The following is a 23,822-nucleotide window of genomic DNA, read 5'->3' on the forward strand; positions in this document are numbered from 1 at the left end:
CCCTTACACAGCCTGGAGGTGTGTTTGGGGTCATTGTCCTGTTGAAAAATAAATGATGGTCCAACTAAACGCAAACCGGATGGAATAGCATGCCGCTGCAAGATGTTGTGGTAGCCATGCTGGTTCAGTATGCCTTCAATTATGAATAAATCCCCAACAGTGTCACCAGCAAAGCACCCCCACACCATCACACCTCCTCCTCCATGCTTCACGGTGGGAACCAGGCATGTAGAGTCCATCCGTTCACCTTTTCTGCGTCGCAGAAAGACACGGTGGTTGGAACCAAAGATCTCAAATTTGGACTCATCAGACCAAAGCACAGATTTCCACTGGTCTAATGTCCATTCCTTGTGTTCTTTAGCCCAAACAAGTCTCTTCTGCTTGTTGTCTGTCCTTAGGAGTGGTTTACTAGCAGCAATTTTACCATGAAGGCCTGCTGCACAAATTCTCCTCTTAACAGTTGTTGAAGAGATGTGTCTGCTGCTAGAACTCTGTGTGGCATTGACCTGGTCTCTAATCTGAGCTGCTGTTAACCTGCGATTTCTGAGGCTGGTGACTAGAGATGAGCGTTGTTCTACTCGAACTGTTCGCCAATCTCAAATTCGAGCTGTTTTGGGCGGTGTTCGAGCCGTTCGGCGAACACGAACAATTTGAGAAAAATTCGGCTGTTCGAGGTTATGTTCGATAACTGTTCGTGCACCAAAATCATAACTGGATTTTTTCTCAGTAATGATGAAAATTAATGTTAATACGCAGTTTGGGTGTACAGCGGGGTGGGGGGAGGGGCAGGGGATGGATCTCTGCAGGAACAATGAAGATCTCCATTTTTTTTTCTCTTTCCCGCATTTACAGTGGGGAGGTGCAATCTGTCAGCCTATCAGCAGCGCACACACGGAGCGAAGTGCTTTTTTTCACACAAGCAAGGGCATGTGTCATTGGCAGTGTATGTCACATGTCCTTGCCCTATAAGACCAAGCCATTTTCCCCGTCGCCACCATTTTCTCACTGCTGCAGCTGCGTGTTAGACGGCACCGCTGTTGCTGTGTGCGCTATACCTTGTTAATTTCAAGCCAATTTTCGCACAAATATACAGATGGCTTGGGAGTAGGGAATAGTTGTGATTGCAGTCCTTTTAAGGACTAGGTTACAGCATTTCCTACGACTTTTATCAGGGAGGTCTGTGCTCTTAAATAGATCGGTTGTGGGAGTAAAGACTAATTGTAATTGCAGTCCTTTTCAGGACTAGGTTACATGAGTTCCTATCAGTTTTTGCCAGGCAGGTCTGAGCCAGTGCTGTGCAAGTTTTTTTCACAGCATTTGGCTGAATCTAGCAAAGCTAATCCTTTTTGGCCTATTGCAGAGTGTGTTAGTCAGTGGAGTAGCCTATCTGTGTTGCAAGATATGCCACCTGTGTATAGAATACCAATTTTTTTACTGCACCTAGTGAAGTAAAATCTTTTGGGCATAGCATCATTCTATTAGTCCATCTAGACTGACCTCCATCAGGTTGCAAATTAAAACTAATTTTTATCTGCATCTACAGTACCTCTGAAAAAATATTTGGGCTTCTAGCAGTGTGTGGGACTTGTTCTATTAGTCCATCTATACTGACCTCCATCAGGTTGCAAACTGAATATATTTTTTTCTGCATCTACCTCTGAAAAAATATTGGGCTTCTAGCTGTGTGTGGGTCTTGTTCTATTAATCCATCTATACTGACCTCCATCAGGTTGCAAACTGAATATATTTTTTTCTGCATCTACCTCTGAAAAAATATTTGGGCTTCTAGCTGTGTGTGGGACTTGTTGTATTAGTCCATCTATACTGACCTCCATCAGGTTGCAAACTGAATATATTTTTTTCTGCATCTACCTCTGAAAAAATATTTGGCCTTCTAGTAGTGTGTCGGACTTTCTCTATTAGTCCATCTATACTGACCTCCATCAGGTTGCAAATTAAAACTAATTTTTATCTGCATCTACAGTACCTCTGAAAAAATATTTGGGCTTCTAGCTGTGTGCGGGACTTGTTGTATTAGTCCATCTATACTGACCTCCATCAGGTTGCAAACTGAATATATTTTTTTCTGCATCTACCTCTGAAAAAATATTTGGCCTTCTAGTAGTGTGTCGGACTTTCTCTATTAGTCCATCTATACTGACCTCCATCAGGTTGCAAATTAAAAATAATTTTTATCTGCATCTACAGTACCTCTGAAAAAATATTTGGGCTTCTAGCTGTGTGCGGGACTTGTTCTATTAATCCATCTATACTGACCTCCATCAGGTTGCAAACTGAATATATTTTTTTCTGCATCTACCTCTGAAAAAATATTTGGCCTTCTAGTAGTGTGTCGGACTTTCTCTATTAGTCCATCTATACTGACCTCCATCAGGTTGCAAACTGAATATAATTTTTTTCTGCATCTAGCTCTGAAAAAATATTTGGCCTTCTAGTAGTGTGTCGGACTTTCTCTATTAGTCCATCTATACTGACCTCCATCAGGTTGCAAATTAAAAATAATTTTTATCTGCATCTACAGTACCTCTGAAAAAATATTTTGGCTTCTAGCAGTGTGTGGGACTTGTTCTATTAGTCCATCTATACTAACCTCCATCAGGTTGCAAACTGAATATATTTTTTTCTGCATCTACCTCTGAAAAAATATTGGGCTTCTAGCTGTGTGTGGGTCTTGTTCTATTAATCCATCTATACTGACCTCCATCAGGTTGCAAACTGAATATAATTTTTTTCTGCATCTAGCTCTGAAAAAATATTTGGCCTTCTAGTAGTGTTTCGGACTTTCTCTATTAGTCCATCTATACTGACCTCCATCAGGTTGCAAATTAAAACTAATTTTTATCTGCATCTACAGTACCTCTGAAAAAATATTTGGGCTTCTAGCTGTGTGTGGGACTTGTTGTATTAGTCCATCTATACTGACCTCCATCAGGTTGCAAACTGAATATATTTTTTTCTGCATCTACCTCTGAAAAAATATTTGGCCTTCTAGTAGTGTGTCGGACTTTCTCTATTAGTCCATCTATACTGACCTCCATCAGGTTGCAAATTAAAAATAATTTTTATCTGCATCTACAGTACCTCTGAAAAAATATTTGGGCTTCTAGCTGTGTGCGGGACTTGTTGTATTAGTCCATCTATACTGACCTCCATCAGGTTGCAAACTGAATGTATTTTTTTCTGCATCTACCTCTGAAAAAATATTTGGCCTTCTAGTAGTGTGTCGGACTTTCTCTATTAGTCCATCTATACTGACCTCCATCAGGTTGCAAATTAAAAATAATTTTTATCTGCATCTACAGTACCTCTGAAAAAATATTTGGGCTTCTAGCTGTGTGCGGGACTTGTTGTATTAGTCCATCTATACTGACCTCCATCAGGTTGCAAACTGAATATATTTTTTTCTGCATCTACCTCTGAAAAAATGTTTGGCCTTCTAGTAGTGTGTAGGACTTTCTCTATTAGTCCATCTATACTGACCTCCATCAGGTTGCAAATTAAAACTAATTTTTATCTGCATCTACAGTACCTCTGAAAAAATATTTGGGCTTCTAGCAGTGTGTGGGACTTGTTCGATTAGTCCATCTATACTGACCTCCATCAGGTTGCAAACTGAATATAGTTTTTTCTGCATCTACCTCTGAAAAAATATTGGGCTTCTAGCTGTGTGTGGGTCTTGTTCTATTAATCCATCTATACTGACCTCCATCAGGTTGCAAACTGAATATATTTTTTTCTGCATCTACCTCTGAAAAAATATTTGGCCTTCTAGTAGTGTGTCGGACTTTCTCTATTAGTCCATCTATACTGACCTCCATCAGGTTGCAAACTGAATATAATTTTTTTCTGCATCTAGCTCTGAAAAAATATTTGGCCTTCTAGTAGTGTGTCGGACTTTCTCTATTAGTCCATCTATACTGACCTCCATCAGGTTGCAAATTAAAACTAATTTTTATCTGCATCTACAGTACCTCTGAAAAAATATTTGGGCTTCTGGCAGTGTGTGGGACTTGTTCTATTAGTCCATCTATACTGACCTCCATCAGGTTGCAAACTGAATATATTTTTTTCTGCATCTACCTCTGAAAAAATATTGGGCTTCTAGCTGTGTGTGGGTCTTGTCCTATTAATCCATCTATACTGACCTCCATCAGGTTGCAAACTGAATATAATTTTTTTCTGCATCTAGCTCTGAAAAAATATTTGGCCTTCTAGTAGTGTGTCGGACTTTCTCTATTAGTCCATCTATACTGACCTCCATCAGGTTGCAAATTAAAACTAATTTTTATCTGCATCTACAGTACCTCTGAAAAAATATTTGGGCTTCTAGCTGTGTGTGGGACTTGTTGTATTAGTGCATCTATACTGACCTCCATCAGGTTGCAAACTGAATATATTTTTTTCTGCATCTACCTCTGAAAAAATATTTGGCCTTCTAGTAGTGTGTCGGACTTTCTCTATTAGTCCATCTATACTGACCTCCATCAGGTTGCAAATTAAATATAATTTTTATCTGCATCTACAGTACCTCTGAAAAAATATTTGGGCTTCTAGCTGTGTGCGGGACTTGTTGTATTAGTCCATCTATACTGACCTCCATCAGGTTGCAAACTGAATATATTTTTTTCTGCATCTACCTCTGAAAAAATATTTGGCCTTCTAGTAGTGTGTCGGACTTTCTCTATTAGTCCATCTATACTGACCTCCATCAGATTGCAAATTAAAACTAATTTTTATCTGCATCTACAGTACCTCTGAAAAAATATTTGGGCTTCTAGCAGTGTGTGGGACTTGTTCTATTAGTCCATCTATACTGACCTCCATCAGGTTGCAAACTGAATATAGTTTTTTCTGCATCTACCTCTGAAAAACTATTGGGCTTCTAGCTGTGTGTGGGTCTTGTTCTATTAATCCATCTATACTGACCTCCATCAGGTTGCAAACTGAATATATTTTTTGCTGCATCTTCCTCTGAAAAAATATTTGGCCTTCTAGTAGTGTGTCGGACTTTCTCTATTAGTCCATCTATACTGACCTCCATCAGGTTGCAAACTGAATATAATTTTTTTCTGCATCTAGCTCTGAAAAAATATTTGGCCTTCTAGTAGTGTGTCGGACTTTCTCTATTAGTCCATCTATACTGACCTCCATCAGGTTGCAAATTAAAACTAATTTTTATCTGCATCTACAGTACCTCTGAAAAAATATTTGGGCTTCTAGCTGTGTGCGGGACTTGTTGTATTAGTCCATCTATACTGACCTCCATCAGGTTGCAAACTGAATATATTTTTTTCTGCATCTAGCTCTGAAAAAATATTTGGCCTTCTAGTAGTGTGTCGGACTTTCTCTATTAGTCCATCTATACTGACCTCCATCAGGTTGCAAATTAAAACTAATTTTTATCTGCATCTACAGTACCTCTGAAAAAATATTTGGGCTTCTAGCTGTGTGTGGGACTTGTTGTATTAGTCCATCTATACTGACCTCCATCAGGTTGCAAACTGAATATATTTTTTTCTGCATCTACCTCTGAAAAAATATTTGGCCTTCTAGTAGTTTGTCGGACTTTCTCTATTAGTCCATCTATACTGACCTCCATCAGGTTGCAAATTAAAAATAATTTTTATCTGCATCTACAGTACCTCTGAAAAAATATTTGGGCTTCAAGCTGTGTGCGGGACTTGTTGTATTAGTCCATCTATACTGACCTCCATCAGGTTGCAAACTGAATATATTTTTTTCTGCATCTACCTCTGAAAAAATATTTGGCCTTCTAGCAGTGTGTGGGACTTTCTCTATTAGTCCATCTATACTGACCTCCAACAGATTGCAAATTAAAACTAATTTTTATCTGCATCTACAGTACCTCTGAAAAAATATTTGGGCTTCTAGCAGTGTGTGGGACTTGTTTTATTAGTCCATCTATACTGACCTCCATCAGGTTGCAAACTGAATATAGTTTTTTCTGCATCTACCTCTGAAAAACTATTGGGCTTCTAGCTGTGTGTGGGTCTTGTTCTATTAATCCATCTATACTGACCTCCATCAGGTTGCAAACTGAATATATTTTTTGCTGCATCTACCTCTGAAAAAATATTTGGCCTTCTAGTAGTGTGTCGGACTTTCTCTATTAGTCCATCTATACTGACCTCCATCAGGTTGCAAACTGAATATAATTTTTTTCTGCATCTAGCTCTGAAAAAATATTTGGCCTTCTAGTAGTGTGTCGGACTTTCTCTATTAGTCCATCTATACTGACCTCCATCAGGTTGCAAATTAAAACTAATTTTTATCTGCATCTACAGTACCTCTGAAAAAATATTTGGGCTTCTAGCTGTGTGCGGGACTTGTTGTATTAGTCCATCTATACTGACCTCCATCAGGTTGCAAACTGAATATATTTTTTTCTGCATCTACCTCTGAAAAAATATTTGGCCTTCTAGTAGTGTGTCGGACTTTCTCTATTAGTCCATCTATACTGACCTCCATCAGGTTGCAAATTCAAAATAATTTTTTTCTGCATCTAACCCAGCCAATAGTTTTGTCCTAATACCACAGTTTGGCCACTCAGCTCTGCTCGGTTACCATCCATTGTTTTTTTGTGCAAACAACTCCAGAGTTGTGAATTAGTTAACCACCAAAATGAGTGGAAAAAGGCCTGCTGCTGGTGGAAAGGGGAATAGGCGTGTTGGGAAGGGGAAAAAAGGTTGTGTCCGTGGGGTAGGTGTTAAAGCAACAGTAACATCTGCAGAAGAAAGACCATCTTCCAGCCAAACTAAAATGTCTACTTCTTTTAGCGGACAATGTGATAAGATCCCTTTCTTACGGCCACGCCAATCGCTACAAATTCCAGATGAGGCACAAAAACAGCAGGTGCTTCAACGGATATCAAGTGCTCCTTTAAGTGGGCTCTCCTCCACATCAACTTCAACATCACAAATACTCCAGTCCTCAAAGGTGTCACCCAAATCGCACTTGCTTCCTCACAGCTCCCAAATCTCCAGCTGCCCGTCTGAGTATGAGGTAGAACAGATGGTTGAGTCTGCAGAGCTGTTTACTCATACTATAGCCTGGGAATCAGAGGTCGACTCCAGCGCTTCTGTGAATCCAGACGAGGAAATGATCTGCACTGATGCCCAGAATCTTTATGAGTCGGATCCAGGACCAGACGCAGAAGGTTCTGACCATAATGTAGACCCTCATTCCCAAACTGTAACTCCTGTTGGTGGAGACAATGAGGAAGACGATGATAAGACTCAAATACCTGATTGGAGCGACAACTTTAGTTTTTTGTCAGGGCAGGAACAGGTTGGCTCTGAGGACGACGGGTGTGATAACGCACAGGGTGATGATAATGAGGTCGGAGATCCCACTTACTGTCAACCCACAGTCAGCCAAGAGATGAGGTCAGCAGAGGAGGTGGAGGAAGATGCTAGTGACGACGAGGTCAGGTTGCGCCTTCCTGGACAGAGACGTAGTACTGGAAGCACGTCAACAACTGCATCCTCAAACACAACTCTGCCTCTCACCACAAGTCGTGGTGGCTCTTCAGGTCGCATGGGTGCTAAGCCTTGCATAGCCTGGGCATTTTTTCAGATCGATAAAGATGACCCAACTCATGTTATCTGTAACATTTGTCAGCAAAAGCTAAGTAGAGGCCAAAAAATACATAGTTTGAGTACTTCATGCATGAACCGGCACATGGACATAAAGCATAAGTTGCAGTGGGAAGCTCAGTGTGCTACAATGCGGCCTAGCCGGCCGGGCCAACCACCGTCTGCCATATCTTGTGCATCCGCGGCCTCTTCATCCTCTGTGACTGGGGGGACAGCAGTCACACCTGTTTTGGGGCGCAGACCTGCCACCTCTTTACCCGCAACAGCCAGCGTGATTGGCAGGTCATCATTTTCTTTGGAGGTGGTAACACCAGCTGGCGTTGAGCGCTGTCCGACATCGATAGCACCACCTTTGGATGAAGGCAACCTAACATGTCCGCCTGCATCTTCCTCACAGACCGGCAGTTTGCCGGGGACACCCTTATCAACCCCTTCTAAGCACAATAGCCAGCCCTCGGTCCCTCAGATGTTGACAAGTAAAAGACCATTTCCTCCTAGCCATGAGAAAGCTAAGAGGTTGAATTTCACCATCTGCAAGCTCTTGGCTACAGAAATGCTGCCTTTCCGCCTGGTGGACACAGAGGATTTTCGAGACCTTATGTCCGTCGCAGTGCCCCAGTACCAGATGCCCAGTCGGCACTACTTCTCAAAGAAAGGTGTGCCTGCGCTCCACCAGCATGTCGCACACAACATCACCGCTTCTTTGAGAAACTCTGTGTGTGACAGGGTGCATTTCACCACAGACACTTGGACGAGTAGGCATGGACAGGGGCGTTACATGTCGCTGACTGGGCACTGGGTAACTATGGTGACAGCAGGACAAGGGGCTGCTGTCCAAGTCTTGCCGTCCCCACGAGTTGTGCGTCAATCCTCTTTATGTCAAAGTTCCTCCACTGCTTCTGCCTCCTCAACCTCCTCTCGGTCTTCCACCTGCACCCAAAGCCTGTCTGGTCATGCCACAAGCTTTCTAACTGCGCAGAAGGGATCCTGCACACCTCCTTACTATGCTGGCAGTAGGGCTCAACGTCATCAGGCGGTTTTTACATTGAAATGTCTGGGAAATGTGAGTCACACAGCTGAGGAGTTGTGGTCAGCTCTGGAGAACCAATTTCATGAATGGTTGTCTCCACTGGACCTGAAACCAGGGAAGGCCGTGTGCGACAATGCTGCAAACCTGGGTGCGGCCCTTCGCCGGGGCAATGTCACACACGTGCCTTGTATGGCTCACGTGTTGAACCTGGTTGTCCAGCAATTTTTAGCCCACTATCCCAGACTAGATGGCCTTCTGCAGAGGGCACGGTCGCTGTGTGCTCACTTCCGCCGTTCGCATCCCGCAGCTCAGCGACTTACATCTCTACAGAAGTCGTTGGGCCTGCCACTTCACCGGCTAAAATGCGATGTGCCTACCCGGTGGAATTCAACTCTGCACATGTTGCAGCGACTGTGGCAGCACCGACAAGCCCTGGTGCAATACGTTCTGACGTATAGCCTGGGCCAACGAGATTCAGAGGTGGGGCAAATCACGCTGGAGGAGTGGTCTCAGATCAGGGACCTATGCACCCTTCTGCACAGTTTTGAAATGGCGACGAAGATGTTTAGTGCTGACGATGCCATTATCAGCATGACTATTCCGGTGATTTACATGCTGGAGCACATGTTAAACAGAATTCGGAGTCAGGTGGTGGCACAAGAGGAGGTGGAGGAAGTAGAGGAGGAGGAGTTGTATGCGGAAGGGCTAACATCTGCAAGGTCCAGAAGGTCGGCAGCACCAAGGCGGCAGGCATGTGAGGGTGGGGGAGATGGTTTTACCAGGGCGCATGGTAGCAGCCAAACTAGTGAGGAAGGTGCAGGAGCCCAGGAAGAAGTGGAGGACGAACTGATGGAAGACTCATCAGATGAGGGAGACCTTGATCACATTTCTGTTGTGCGAGGTTGGGGGGAGAGGACAGAGGAAGGAAGCATGATTGTTACCTCGCCACCAACACAACAGGGACTTGGTGCTCCTGGATGCGCAACACACATGAGTGCCTTCTTGCTGCACTACCTGCAACATGACCCTCGAATTGTGAGAATTAGAAATAATCCTGACTACTGGGTTGCCACACTGTTAGATCCCCGGTACAAAAGTAAATTTGCAGAAATTATTCCTGCCATAGAAAGGGATGCACGCATGCAGGAGTATCAGCAGAGACTGTTGCAGAATCTTACATGTGCTTTTCCACAAAATACCAGTGGTGCACGTAGTGAATCTCACAGTTCCAACTTGCCAACCGTGGGACCGTCAAGTGTTCAGCACTCAAACCGTAACAGAACCACAGTATCTGCTGGTAACATCAATTTTGCGGAATCATTTCACCACTTTTTTAGCCCATCCTTTGCAAGGCCACAGGAGACAAGAAGTCTGACACATAGTCAACGCCTAGAGACGATGGTACAGGAGTATCTCCAAGTAAACATTGAAGCCACGACTGTGTCACTAGACCCTTGCTATTTTTGGGCTTCCAATCTGGATAAATGGCCGGAGCTAGCCACTTACGCCTTGGAGATCTTGTCATGCCCCGCAGCCAGCGTTCTGTCTGAACGTGTGTTCAGCGCTGCTGGTGGTGTGCTGACAGATAAGCGCACGCGGCTCTCCACTGATAATGTAGACAGACTCACGTTCATAAAGATGAACAAATCATGGATCCGAAACGACTTTTCTTCCCCTGTGTCATCCTGGGGAGAGTAAAAGCTTGATGATTGGTTAAAATCACCCTACCAAACGTTTTAAGCTTTCAAATTACTAATCATGTTTATCTGTATCTTGACTGGAAAATAATTTGGGCTTTGTAGCAGTGTGCAGCACTGATCCTATTAGGCCATCTATAATAAGCTCCACCAGATTTAAAATTAAAAATAATTTTTAGCTGCATCTAGCCCGGAAAATAATTTTGGGGCTCCGAGATGCGCAAGACACATAAGTGCCTTCTTGCTGCACTACCTGCAGCATGACCCTCATATTGTCAGAATTCGAAGTAATCATGACTACTGGGTTGCCACACTCTTAGATCCCCCAAACTTTTCGATCAACCTTTTCATTTTAATAAAGACCAAAAAAATGGTCATTTTTGAAATTATAAGCATTAGCAGGTTGTTAGAAACTGAAATCAAACAGTTTTCAACTCAAAACTTTATTCTAGGTGATGTTACATTTTCACATAGGACCCCTTGTTCGAAAGGAGCTTCTGAACTCTCTCGTCCATTGAATTTGTCAGGTTTTGGATGGTTTCTGCTTCAATTGTTTTGCATGAGGACAGAATACCCTCCCAGAGCTGTTGCTTAGATGTGAACTGCCTCCCGCCATCATAGACACTCCTTTTAATGATGCTCCAAAGGTTCTGAATGGGGTAGAGGTCAGGGGAGCATGGGGGTCACACCATAAGTTTGTCCCCTTTTATGCCCATATCAGCCAGAGATGCAGATGTTTTATGTGCAGCATGAGATGGTGCATTATCATGCAGAAAAATGATCTTGCTGTGAAATACACGGTTCTTCTTCTTGAACCATGGCAGGAAGTGCTGTTTGAGAAAATCCACATACATTATGGAGTTCATCTTTAGCGCCTTCAGGGATCCTAAAGGGGCCGACAATCTCTCTCCCCATGATTCCAGCCCAAAACATTACTCCACCTCCTCCTTGTTGGCGCTGTAGCCGTGTTTGCGTGGGGTGTCCATCAACCAGCCATCCTCCACTCCATCCATCTGGACCATCGAGCGTTGCACGGCACTCATCCGTGAACAAAACAGTTTTGAAATCAGTCTTCATGTAATGTTTGGCCCACTGGAGCCGTTTCTGCTTGTGTGAAGTCGACAGGATGGCGTATGCACTGCTGCAAACCCTTGAAGGACCCTGCATCTTGTTGTTCGGGGGACGTTGGAGGCACAAGCAGCTTCAAAAACTTGTCTGCTGCTATGACAAGGCTTTTTTGCCGCTGCTCTTTCAACCTGACGAAATTGCCTGTAGGAAAGAGTCCTCAATTTGCCCTTATCAGCACGCACACGTGTGTACTGTGAATCAGCTACATACTTCTTGATTGCCAAGACACTTCATCCTGATCATCGCACAATGTTGATTGTAGTCATGTCTTGACCTAAACACTCCACAATTTGTTGCTTCTCAGCAGCCGACACATCCTTTTTCTTTCCCATTTTGGCAGAAAATGTAGGCTGCTTAATAATGTGAGAGAGCCTTCTTAAGTAGTCTTGCCTTTCATTGGACACACCTGCCAAACTAATTAGCACAGGTGTCTGCAATTGCTTACAGTGATATAAAGAGCCCTGACACACATCACCATCAATGAGTTTAACTGACAAACAAACAAATTCTTCCCTTATCACTCCTAAACACTTTTTGCATAATAATTTGGAACGCGGTGTACATGTGCTTTTCCACAAAACACCAGCGGTTCACGTAGTGAATCTTACAGTTCTAACTTGCCAACCGTGGTCTGTATGGAATTGTTCAATAAAGGGCCCAAAATTAAGATAACATAGATGGGAGAGGTCTCTATGAATAGGAATTCCTAAGTATTTGATACCCTGTGAGGGCCAGGCAAAGGGAAAGTTGGACTGGATGGAATCCTATATGGATTTGGGGAGGGAGACATCGAGGGCCTCAGACTTCGCTGCATTGATTTTAAAATTTTACCATGTAACAAAGTGATCTATTTCAGCCATAACAGCATGGATGGATATATGTGATTGAGTGATATATACTAGGACATCATCAGCAAATAGAGAGCACTTGTACTCGGTGCCTCCCACCTCAATCCACCTAATATTGGGGTTATGGCGAATTGATGAGAGCAGGTGCTTCGTCACTAGGATGTATAAGAGAGGGGACAGAGGACATCCCTGCCTTGTCCCATTGGTGATTGTGAAAGGTGATGAAAATGTTCTGACGCACCCCCTGGGCCTTGGGACACCCGGAGCCGGACCCTTTTTGGTGGATGCTGGTGGTTGTAGTCTTCGTGGCGGCGACCCGGTTCCGTGGCTCAGGGCGGTCAAACCAGTGGCGGAACTATTTATGTGGTTTTGATGTTTAAATGTCCGACTACGCCACCCATGGATTGCGGTCAGAGTGAACCGCCGCTACAGGGCAGACCGCTGAGGCTGGTGTTGTGGGTGCAGCAGAGCGTAGCATATCTCCCCACGGGAGGAGTATAGCCTCAGGGCAGTGTATGCGGAGGATGGGCGTGATGGTGCAGGGCAGCAGCAGTAACGACACGGAGTCAGTGATGCAGTCCAGGGCCTTTACTCACAGTTCTTATTATCCAGACCACGTCTGCAGGTAACGGCTCCCCACGTCGTACTGTGCTCACCAGGTGAGGGGCTCAGACAACTCCCAGATAACTTTGGAGCACTTCACAGGACCCCCTTTGTGTGTCCTTTGTCTGGCCTTTCTTACCAACACTTCTGTCCGGCTGCCTCGGGCCTCCTCTTGGTAAACTTGGCGCCAGTTTCCCTGACCCTATGTGGTGCCTTCCTAGTGGGTGTAGCGAGGGGCTGCGCCACATAAAATGTCAGAGCCTCCGGTTTCTAGCTGAGGGTCGTTTCCTGCCTCCACTAGTTCGGGGACCGGTCTCCCCCTTTGGCCTGACCCCTCCACGCAGGTGGATTAGGGCGTGCGGTGGCGACTCGCCCGTCCGCACCCCTGGGATCCCTTCATTCCTCGTTCCTGGAGCCTTCTCCGCTCCTCTTCCTTCCTTCTCCCTCTTCCAGGCCTGGGCCTCTGTTACTAGGCCCGCCTCCTGAGCAGAGCTCATGCAGAGCCCCTGCTCCCTGCCACTTCTGCTCAGACTTCTCTGCACTGAACTAAGATGGTGCCCACCTTTTATACTCCCTTCTCAATGCACCCAGGAACTGCTTCCTCCCTGCTCCTGCACTACAGGGTTCCCCTTCCTCAGTGTTCCCTCCCCCCACTCCAGCCAGGGACAGGGACTGTCGTGCCCATCTCAGGGGCATATTGGTCGCCCTGCCCCACGGCAATGTGGTGTAATGCATGCAGGTGTCGGGACCTGATTCACACTCCATCCTTACCTGAGAGTGAGATATCACACCTCTGGGTGAGGTGCAATACGTTTGTAGCAACCGAGCCCTCAGGGTGCTACAGTTCCATTTATCTTCAGCCTAGGTGACGTATTGCGATACAGGGCCGTGATTTTGGCTATAAAAGGGTCCCCTAGACCCCTACCCCAAGCTTTTTAAGAGAATCATATATGGCGTGCCAGGAGACTCTATGGAATGCTTTCTCAGCATCCAACGAGAGTATCTAATTACAAATTTTTAACTGCATCTAGCCCAGGAAATACTTTGTGCCTAGTAGCAGTGTCTGCTAGTTAGCGGATTATCCCGGCTGTTAAGCAAGCTACACCACCTGTAGTTTAGACACTTAATTTTTTCAAAGGAAATGCTTCGGGACCATGGGATACTCAGTGAAGAGCATCAGGAGGCACCCCAAGGCATAGGGGCTGGGACTGGCAGTAGGATGCCTTGCGGTGGACAGCCGAGCTCAATCCTTATAAAAGCTTTTTAACTGCAGCAGCTTTAGTGGACGCTACTGGAGCTGGAATTACGCGGCTGCTGGCATGAGACTTGCCCTCCAATAGATCCTTGTAAATGGATTTAAAGTGTATTCATTCAAATTAGAGAGACAATTTAAATTAAAAAGCTTAGAGCTGCCTCCACCACAGGGGGGCTCGCTCGACCCACCAGCGGACAGGCACCAGTATTGGGAGAGGGGGGCTGGCCATCAGGGTTCACCGCGGCTCTGGCACAAACCCGGCGACACGGAGGTGGCACGGGCAGGAGCGGACTGGCCGTGTCGGCTTCTCACTTTTTGGATTTTAGAAGGGCATGACATGCCTATATCTGTGTCTCCCCCTCCTTTTACTCCTCCACCTCTTTTATTTTCGCATGACTATATGTACTTGTCACTTTTCCATGTGTTAGTTGTGTCTTCTGAGCAGTTTGTCAGCTTTTGGACACCTTTGAAGGTGTTTTCTATGTGTTTCTATGTGTTTTTGTTTGCCTGCCATTGGTTTTAACGGTGTTCGAAGGTGTTCGACGAACAGTTCGACAAACAGTTCGGCGAACACACGGGTGTTCGACGAACCGAACCGAACTCGAACACTACGGGGGTGGCTCAACACTACTGGTGACTCAGATAAACTTATCCACAGAAGCAGAGGTGACTCTTGGTCTTCCTTTCCTGGGGCGGTCCTCATGTGAGCCAGTTTCTTTGTAGCGCTTGATGGTTTTTTCAACTGTACTTGGGGAGACTTTCAAAGATTTCCCAATTTTTCAGACTGACTGACCTTCATTTCTTAATGTAATGATGGCCACTCGTTTTTCTTTACTTAGCTGCTTTTTTTCTTGCCATAATACAAATTCTAACAGTCTATTCAGTAGGACTATCAGCTGTGTATCCACCACACTTCTGCACAACACAACTGATGGTCCCAACCCCATTTATAAGGCAAGAAATCCCACTTATTAAACCTGACAGGGCACACCTGTGAAGTGAAAACCATTTCCGGTGACTACCTCTTGAAGCTCATCAAGAGAATGCCAAGAGTGTGCAAAGCAGTCATCAAAGCAAAAGGTGGCTACTTTGAAGAACCTAGAATATAAGACATATTTTCAGTTGTTTCACACATTTTTGTTAAGTATATAATTCCACATGTGTTAATTCATAGTTTTGATGCCTTCAGTGTGAAAGTACAATTTTCATAGTCATGAAAATACAGAAAAATCTTTAAATGAGGTGTGTCCAAACTTTTGGTCTGTACTGTATATACAGTGCATTGTGAAAGTATTTGGCCCCCTTGAACTTTTCTACCTTTTGCCACATTTCTGGCTTCAAACATAAAGATATAAAATTCTAATTTTTTTGGGAAGAATCAACAAGTGGGACACAATTGTGAAGTGGAACGAAATTTATTGGATATTTTTAACTTTTTTATGTGTGTATATATATATATTTATATATATATTTATATGTTCTTGGAATAAGACACCATATTCTTTATACAAGATGAGCAAGTAGTTCTGAGGTTGGTCAAGACTTCATACTATGGACTGGGGCAAGAGACTTTTTGTGCAAAATTACACTACAAAATGTCTAATTTTATCCTCATTCTATGGTATAAAGCTTCAGCCAGCCACCAACCTACTTGATCTTCTACAGAGAAAGTGGCCTCATATTCCATGAATATATCTTAGTAGGTAGATAATTTTCAAAAATGAAAAAAAGAAAGTCGAATGAATGCAATTGTTTGACACTTTGTAAATACAGTGCTGGCCAAAAGTATTGGCACCCCTGCAATTCTGTCAGATAATACTCAGTTTCTTCCTGAAAATGATTGCAATCGCAAATTCTTTGGTATTATTCTCTTCATTTAATTTGTCTTCAATGAAAAAAGCGCAAAAAGAATTGTCCTAAAGCCAAATTGGATATAAATACACACCAAACCTAAAAAAGGGGGTGGACAAAAGTATTGGCACCCTTTGAAAAATCATGTGATGCTTCTCTAATTCGTGTAAATAACAGCACCTGTAACTTACCTGTGGCACCTAACAGGTGTTGGCAATAACTAAATCACACTTACAGCCAGTTAACATGGATTAAAGTTGACTCAACCTCTGTCCTGTGTCCTTGTGTGTACCACATTGAGCATGGAGAAAAGAAAGAAGACCAAAGAACTATCTGAGGACTTGAGAAACCAAATTGTGTGGAAGCATGAGCAATCTCAAGGCTACAAGTCCATCTCCAAAGACTTGAATGTTCCTGGGTCTTCCGTGCGCAGTGTCATCAAGAAGTTTAAAGCCCATGGCACTGTGGCTAACCTCCCTAGATGTGGACGGAAAAGAAAAATTGACGAGAGATTTCAACGCAAGATTGTGTGGATGGTGGATAAAGAACCTAGACTAACATCCAAACAAGTTCAAGCTGCCCTGCAGTCCGAGGGTGCAACAGTGTCAACCCGTACTATCCGTCGGCGTCTGACTGAAAAGGGACTGAATGGTAGGATACCCAGGAAGACCCCACTTCTTACCCCAAGACATAAAAAAGCCAGGCTGGAGTTAGGTAAGTTTTGGCAGAGAAAGCCTAAAACGTTTTGGAAGAATGTTCTCTGGTCAGATGAGACAAAATTAGAGCTTTTTGGGAAAAAGCACCAACATAGAGTGTACAGGAAAAAAAAAGAGGCATTCAAAGAAAAGAACACGGTCCCTACAGTCATACATGGCGGAGATTCCCTGATGTTTTGGGGTTGCTTTGCTGCCTCTGGCATTGGACTGCTTGACCGTGTGCATGGCATTATGAAGTCTGAAGACTACCAACAAATTTTGCAGCATAATATAGGGCCCAGTGTGAGAAAGCTGGGTCTCCCTCAGAGGTCATGGGTCTTCCAGCAGGACAATGACCCAAAACACACTTTCAAAAGCACTATAAAATGGTTTGAGAGAAAGCACTGGAGACTTCTAAGGTGGCCAGCAATGAGTCCAGACCTGAATCCCATAGAACACATGTGGAGAGATCTCAAAATGGCAGTTTGGAGAAGGCACCTTTCAAATATCAGGGACCGGGAGCAGTTTGCCAAAGAAGAATGGTCTACAATTCCAGCAGAGCATTGTAAGAAACTCATTGATGGTTACCGGAAGCGGTTGTTCGCAGTTATTTTGGCTAAAGGTTGTGCAACCAAGTATTAGGCTGAGGGTGCCAATACTTTTGTCCTGCCCTTTTTTGGAGTTTTGTGTTAAATGATCAATGATATGATTTTTGCTTTATTCTCTTTTGTGTTTTTTCCTTGCAAGCAAATTAAATGAAGATAATAATTAGAGATGAGCGTTGTTCTACTCGAACTGTTCGCCAATCTCAAATTCGAGCTGTTTTGGGCGGTGTTCGAGCCGGACGGCGAACACGAACAATTTGAGAAAAATTCGGCTGTTCGAGGTTATGTTCGATAACTGTTCGTGCACCAAAATCATAACTGGATTTTTTCTCAGTAATGATGAAAATTAATGTTAATACGCAGTTTGAGTGTACAGCGGGGCGGGGGGAGGGGCAGGGGATGGATCTCTGCAGGAACAATGAAGATCTCCATTTTTTTTTCTCTTTCCCGCATTTGCAGTGGGGAGGTGCAATCTGTCAGCCTATCAGCAGCGCACACATGGAGCGAAGTGCTTTTTTTCACACAAGCAAGGGCATGTGTGATTGGCAGTGTATGTCACATGTCCTTGCCCTATAAGACCAAGCCATTTTCCCCGTCGCCACCATTTTCTCACTGCTGCAGCTGCGTGTTAGACGGCACCGCTGTTGCTGTGTGCGCTATACCTTGTTAATTTCAAGCCAATTTTCGCACAAATATACAGATAGCTTGGGAGTAGGGAATAGTTGTGATTGCAATCCTTTTAAGGACTAGGTTACAGCATTTCCTACGACTTTTATCAGGCAGGTCTGTGCTCTTAAATAGATAGATTGTGGGAGTAAAGACTAATTGTAATTGGAGTCCTTTTCAGGACTAGGTTACATCAGTTCCTATCAGTTTTTGCCAGGCAGGTCTGTGCCAGTGCTGTGCAAGTTTTTTTCACAGCATTTGGCTGAATCTAGCAAAGCTAATCCTTTTTGGCCTATTGCAGAGTGTGTTAGTCAGTGGAGTAGCCTATCTGTGTTGCAAGATATACCACCTGTGTATAGAATACCAATTTTTTTACTGCACCTAGTGAAATAAAATCTTTTGGGCATAGCATCATTCTATTAGTCCATCTATACTGACCTCCATCAGGTTGCAAATTAAAAATAATTTTTTTCTGCATCTAGCTCTGAAAAAATATTTGGGCTTCTAGCAGTGTGTGGGACTTGTTCTATTAGTCCTTCTATACTGACCTCCACCAGGGTACAAATTGAATATAATTTTTTTCTGCATCTAGCTCTGAAAAAATATTTGGGCTTCTAGCGGTGTGTGGGACTTGGTCTATTAGTCCATCTATACTGACCTCCATCAGGTTGCAAATTAAAAATAATTTTTTTCTGCATCTAGCTCTGAAAAAATATTTGGGCTTCTAGCAGTGTGTGGGACTTGGTCTATTAGTCCATCTATACTGACCTCCATCAGGTTGCAAATTAAAAATATTTTTTTTCTGCATCTAGCTCTGAAAAAATATTTGGGCTTCTAGCAGTGTGTGGGACTTGGTCTATTAGTCCATCTATACTGACCTCCATCAGGTTGCAAATTAAAAATAATTTTTTTCTTCATTTAGCTCTGAAAAAATATTTGGGCTTCTAGCAGTGTGTGGGACTTGTTCTATTAGTCCTTCTATACTGACCTCCAGCAGGGTGCAAATTGAATATAATTTTTTTCTGCATCTAGCTCTGAAAAAATATTTGGGCTTCTAGCGGTGTGTGGGACTTGGTCTATTAGTCCATCTATACTGACCTCCATCAGGTTGCAAATTAAAAATAATTTTTTTCTGCATCTAGCTCTGAAAAAATATTTGGGCTTCTAGCAGTGTGTGGGACTTGGTCTATTAGTCCATCTATACTGACCTCCATCAGGTTGCAAATTAAAAATAATTTTTTTCTGCATCTAGCTCTGAAAAAATATTTGGGCTTCTAGCAGTGTGTGGGACTTGGTCTATTAGTCCATCTATACTGACCTCCATCAGGTTGCAAATTGAATAAAAAAATTTTCTGCATCTAGCTCTGAAAAAATATTTGGGCTTCTAGCGGTGTGTGGGACTTGGTCTATTAGTCCATCTATACTGACCTCCATCAGGTTGCAAATTAAAAATATTTTTTTTCTGCATCTAACCCAGCCAATAGTTTTGGCCTAATACCACAGTTTGGCCACTCAGCTCTGCTCGGTTACCATCCATTGTTTTTTTGTGCAAACAACTCCAGAGTTGTGAATTAGTTAACCACCAAAATGAGTGGAAAAAGGCCTGCTGCAGGTGGAAAGGGGAATAGGCGTGTTGGGAAGGGGAAAAAAGGTTGTGTCCGTGGGGTAGGTGCAGAAGAAAGACCATCTTCCAGCAAAACTAAAATGTCTACTTCTTTTAGCGGACAATGTGATAAGATCCCTTTCTTACGGCCACGCCAATCGCTACAAATTCCAGATGAGGCACAAAAACAGCAGGTGCTTCAACGGATATCAAGTGCTCCTTTAAGTGGGCTCTCCTCCACATCAACTTCAACATCACAAATACTCCAGTCCTCAAAGGTGTCACCCAAATCGCACTTGCTTCATCACAGCTCCCAAATCTGCAGCTGCCCGTCTGAGTATGAGGTAGAACAGATGGTTGAGTCAGCAGAGCTGTTTACTCATACTATAGCCTGGGAATCAGAGGTCGACTCCAGCGCTTCTGTGAATCCAGACGAGGAAATGATCTGCACTGATGCCCAGAATCTTTATGAGTCGGATCCAGGACCAGACGCAGAAGGTTCTGACCATAATGTAGACCCTCATTCCCAAACTGTAACTCCTGTTGGTGGAGACAATGAGGAAGACGATGATAAGACTCAAATACCTGATTGGAGCGACAACTTTAGTTTTTTGTCAGGGCAGGAACAGGTTGGCTCTGAGGACGACGGGTGTGATAACGCATAGGGTGATGATGATGAGGTCGGAGATCCCACTTACTGTCAACCCACAGTCAGCCAAGAGATGAGGTCAGCAGAGGAGGTGGAGGAAGATGCTAGTGACGACGAGGTCAGGTTGCGCCTTCCTGGACAGAGACGTAGTACTGGAAGCACGTCAACAACTGCATCCTCAAACACAACTCTGCCTCTCACCACAAGTCGTGGTGGCTCTTCAGGTCGCATGGGTGCTAAGCCTTGCATAGCCTGGGCATTTTTTCAGATCGATAAAGATGACCCAACTCGTGTTATCTGTAACATTTGTCAGCAAAAGCTAAGTAGAGGCCAAAAAATACATAGTTTGAGTACTTCATGCATGAACCGGCACATGGACATGAAGCATAAGTTGCAGTGGGAAGCTCAGTGTGCTACAATGCGGTCTAGCCGGCCGGGCCAACCACCGTCTGCCATATCTTGTGCATCCGCGGCCTCTTCATCCTCTGTGACTGGGGGGACAGCAGTCACACCTGTTTTGGGGCGCAGACCTGCCACCTCTTTACCCGCAACAGCCAGCGTGATTGGCAGGTCATCATTTTCTTTGGAGGTGGTAACACCAGCTGGTCTTGAGCGCTGTCCGACATCGATAGCACCACCTTTGGATCAAGGCAACCTAACATGTCCGCCTGCATCTTCCTCACAGACCGGCAGTTTGCCGAGGACACCCTTATCAACCCCGTCTAAGCACAATAGCCAGCCCTCGGTCCCTCAGATGTGGACAAGTAAAAGACCATTTCCTCCTAGCCATGAGAAAGCTAAGAGGTTGAATTTCACCATCTGCAAGCTCTTGGCTACAGAAATGCTGCCTTTCCGCCTGGTGGACACAGAGGATTTTCGAGACCTTATGTCCGTCGCAGTGCCCCAGTACCAGATGCCCAGTCGGCACTACTTCTCAAAGAAAGGTGTGCCTGCGCTCCACCAGCATGTCGCACACAACATCACCGCTTCTTTGAGAAACTCTGTGTGTGACAGGGTGCATTTCACCACAGACACTTGGACGAGTAGGCATGGACAGGGGAGTTACATGTCGCTGACTGGGCACTGGGTAACTATGGTGACAGCAGGACAAGGGGCTGCTGTCCAAGTCTTGCCGTCCCCACGAGTTGTGCGTCAATCCTCTTTATGTCATTTTTCCTCCACTGCTTCTGCCTCCTCAACCTCCTCTCGGTCTTCCACCTGCACCCAAAGCCTGTCTGGTCATGCCACAAGCTTTCTAACTGCGCAGAAGGGATCCTGCACACCTCCTTACTATGCTGGCAGTAGGGCTCAACGTCATCAGGCGGTTTTTACATTGAAATGTCTGGGAAATGTGAGTCACACAGCTGAGGAGTTGTGGTCAGCTCTGGAGAACCAATTTCATGAATGGTTGTCTCCACTGGACCTGAAACCAGGGAAGGCCGTGTGCGACAATGCTGCAAACCTGGGTGCGGCCCTTCGCCGGGGCAATGTCACACACGTGCCTTGTATGGCTCACGTGTTGAACCTGGTTGTCCAGCAATTTTTAGCCCACTATCCCAGACTAGATGGCCTTCTGCAGAGGGCACGGTCGCTGTGTGCTCACTTCCGCCGTTCGCATCCCGCAGCTCAGCGACTTACATCTCTACAGAAGTCGTTGGGCCTGCCACTTCACCGGCTAAAATGCGATGTGCCTACCCGGTGGAATTCAACTCTGCACATGTTGCAGCGACTGTGGCAGCACCGACAAGCCCTGGTGCAATACGTTCTGACGTATAGCCTGGGCCAACGAGATTCAGAGGTGGGGCAAATCACGCTGGAGGAGTGGTCTCAGATCAGGGACCTATGCACCCTTCTGCACAGTTTTGAAATGGCGACGAAGATGTTTAGTGCTGACGATGCCATTATCAGCATGACTATTCCGGTGATTTACATGCTGGAGCACATGTTAAACAGAATTCGGAGTCAGGTGGTGGCACAAGAGGAGGTGGAGGAAGTAGAGGAGGAGGAGTTGTATGCGGAAGGGCTAACATCTGCAAGGTCCAGACGGTCGGCAGCACCAAGGCGGCAGGCATGTGAGGGTGGGGGAGATGATTTTACCAGGGCGCATGGTAGCAGCCAAACTAGTGAGGAAGGTGCAGGAGCCCAGGAAGAAGTGGAGGACGAACTGATGGAAGACTCATCAGATGAGGGAGACCTTGATCACATTTCTGTTGTGCGAGGTTGGGGGGAGAGGACAGAGGAAGGAAGCATGATTGCTACCTCGCCACCAACACAACAGGGACTTGGTGCTCCTGGATGCGCAACACACATGAGTGCCTTCTTGCTGCACTACCTGCAACATGACCCTCGAATTGTGAGAATTAGAAATAATCCTGACTACTGGGTTGCCACACTGTTAGATCCCCGGTACAAAAGTAAATTTGCAGAAATTATTCCTGCCATAGAAAGGGATGCACGCATGCAGGAGTATCAGCAGAGACTGTTGCAGAATCTTACATGTGCTTTTCCACAAAATACCAGTGGTGCACGTAGTGAATCTCACAGTTCCAACTTGCCAACCGTGGGACCGTCAAGTGTTCAGCACTCAAACCGTAACAGAACCACAGTATCTGCTGGTAACATCAATTTTGCGGAATCATTTCACCACTTTTTTGGCCCATCCTTTGCAAGGCCACAGGAGACAAGAAGTCTGACACATAGTCAACGCCTAGAGACGATGGTACAGGAGTATCTCCAAGTAAACATTGAAGCCACGACTGTGTCACTGGACCCTTGCTCTTTTTGGGCTTCCAATCTGGATAAATGGCCGGAGCTAGCCACTTACGCCTTGGAGATCTTGTCATGCCCCGCAGCCAGCGTTCTGTCTGAACGTGTGTTCAGCGCTGCTGGTGGTGTGCTGACAGATAAGCGCACGCGGCTCTCCACTGATAATGTAGACAGACTCACGTTCATAAAGATGAACAAATCATGGATCCGAAACGACTTTTCTACCCCTGTGTCATCCTGGGGAGAGTAAAAGCTTGATGATTGGTTAAAATCACCCTACCAACCATTTTAAGCTTTCAAATTACTAATCATGTTTATCTGTATCTTGACTGGAAAATAATTTGGGCTTTGTAGCAGTGTGCAGCACTGATCCTATTAGGCCATCTATAATAAGCTTCACCAGATTTAAAATTAAAAATAATTTTTAGCTGCATCTAGCCCGGAAAATAATTTTGGGGCTCCGAGATGCGCAAGACACATAAGTGCCTTCTTGCTGCACTACCTGCAGCATGACCCTCATATTGTCAGAATTCGAAGTAATCATGACTACTGGGTTGCCACACTCTTAGATCCCCCAAACTTTTCGATCAACCTTTTCATTTTAATAAAGACCAAAAAAATGGTCATTTTTGAAATTATAAGCATTAGCAGGTTGTTAGAAACTGAAATCAAACAGTTTTCAACTCAAAACTTTATTCTAGGTGATGTTACATTTTCACATAGGACCCCTTGTTCGAAAGGAGCTTCTGAACTCTCTCGTCCATTGAATTTGTCAGGTTTTGGATGGTT

Source organism: Phyllobates terribilis, unplaced genomic scaffold (genome assembly GCF_046119375.1).
Source record: "Phyllobates terribilis strain yellow unplaced genomic scaffold, ASM4611937v1 Scaffold_1__5_contigs__length_1240528914, whole genome shotgun sequence".
Taxonomy (NCBI): domain Eukaryota; kingdom Metazoa; phylum Chordata; class Amphibia; order Anura; family Dendrobatidae; genus Phyllobates; species Phyllobates terribilis.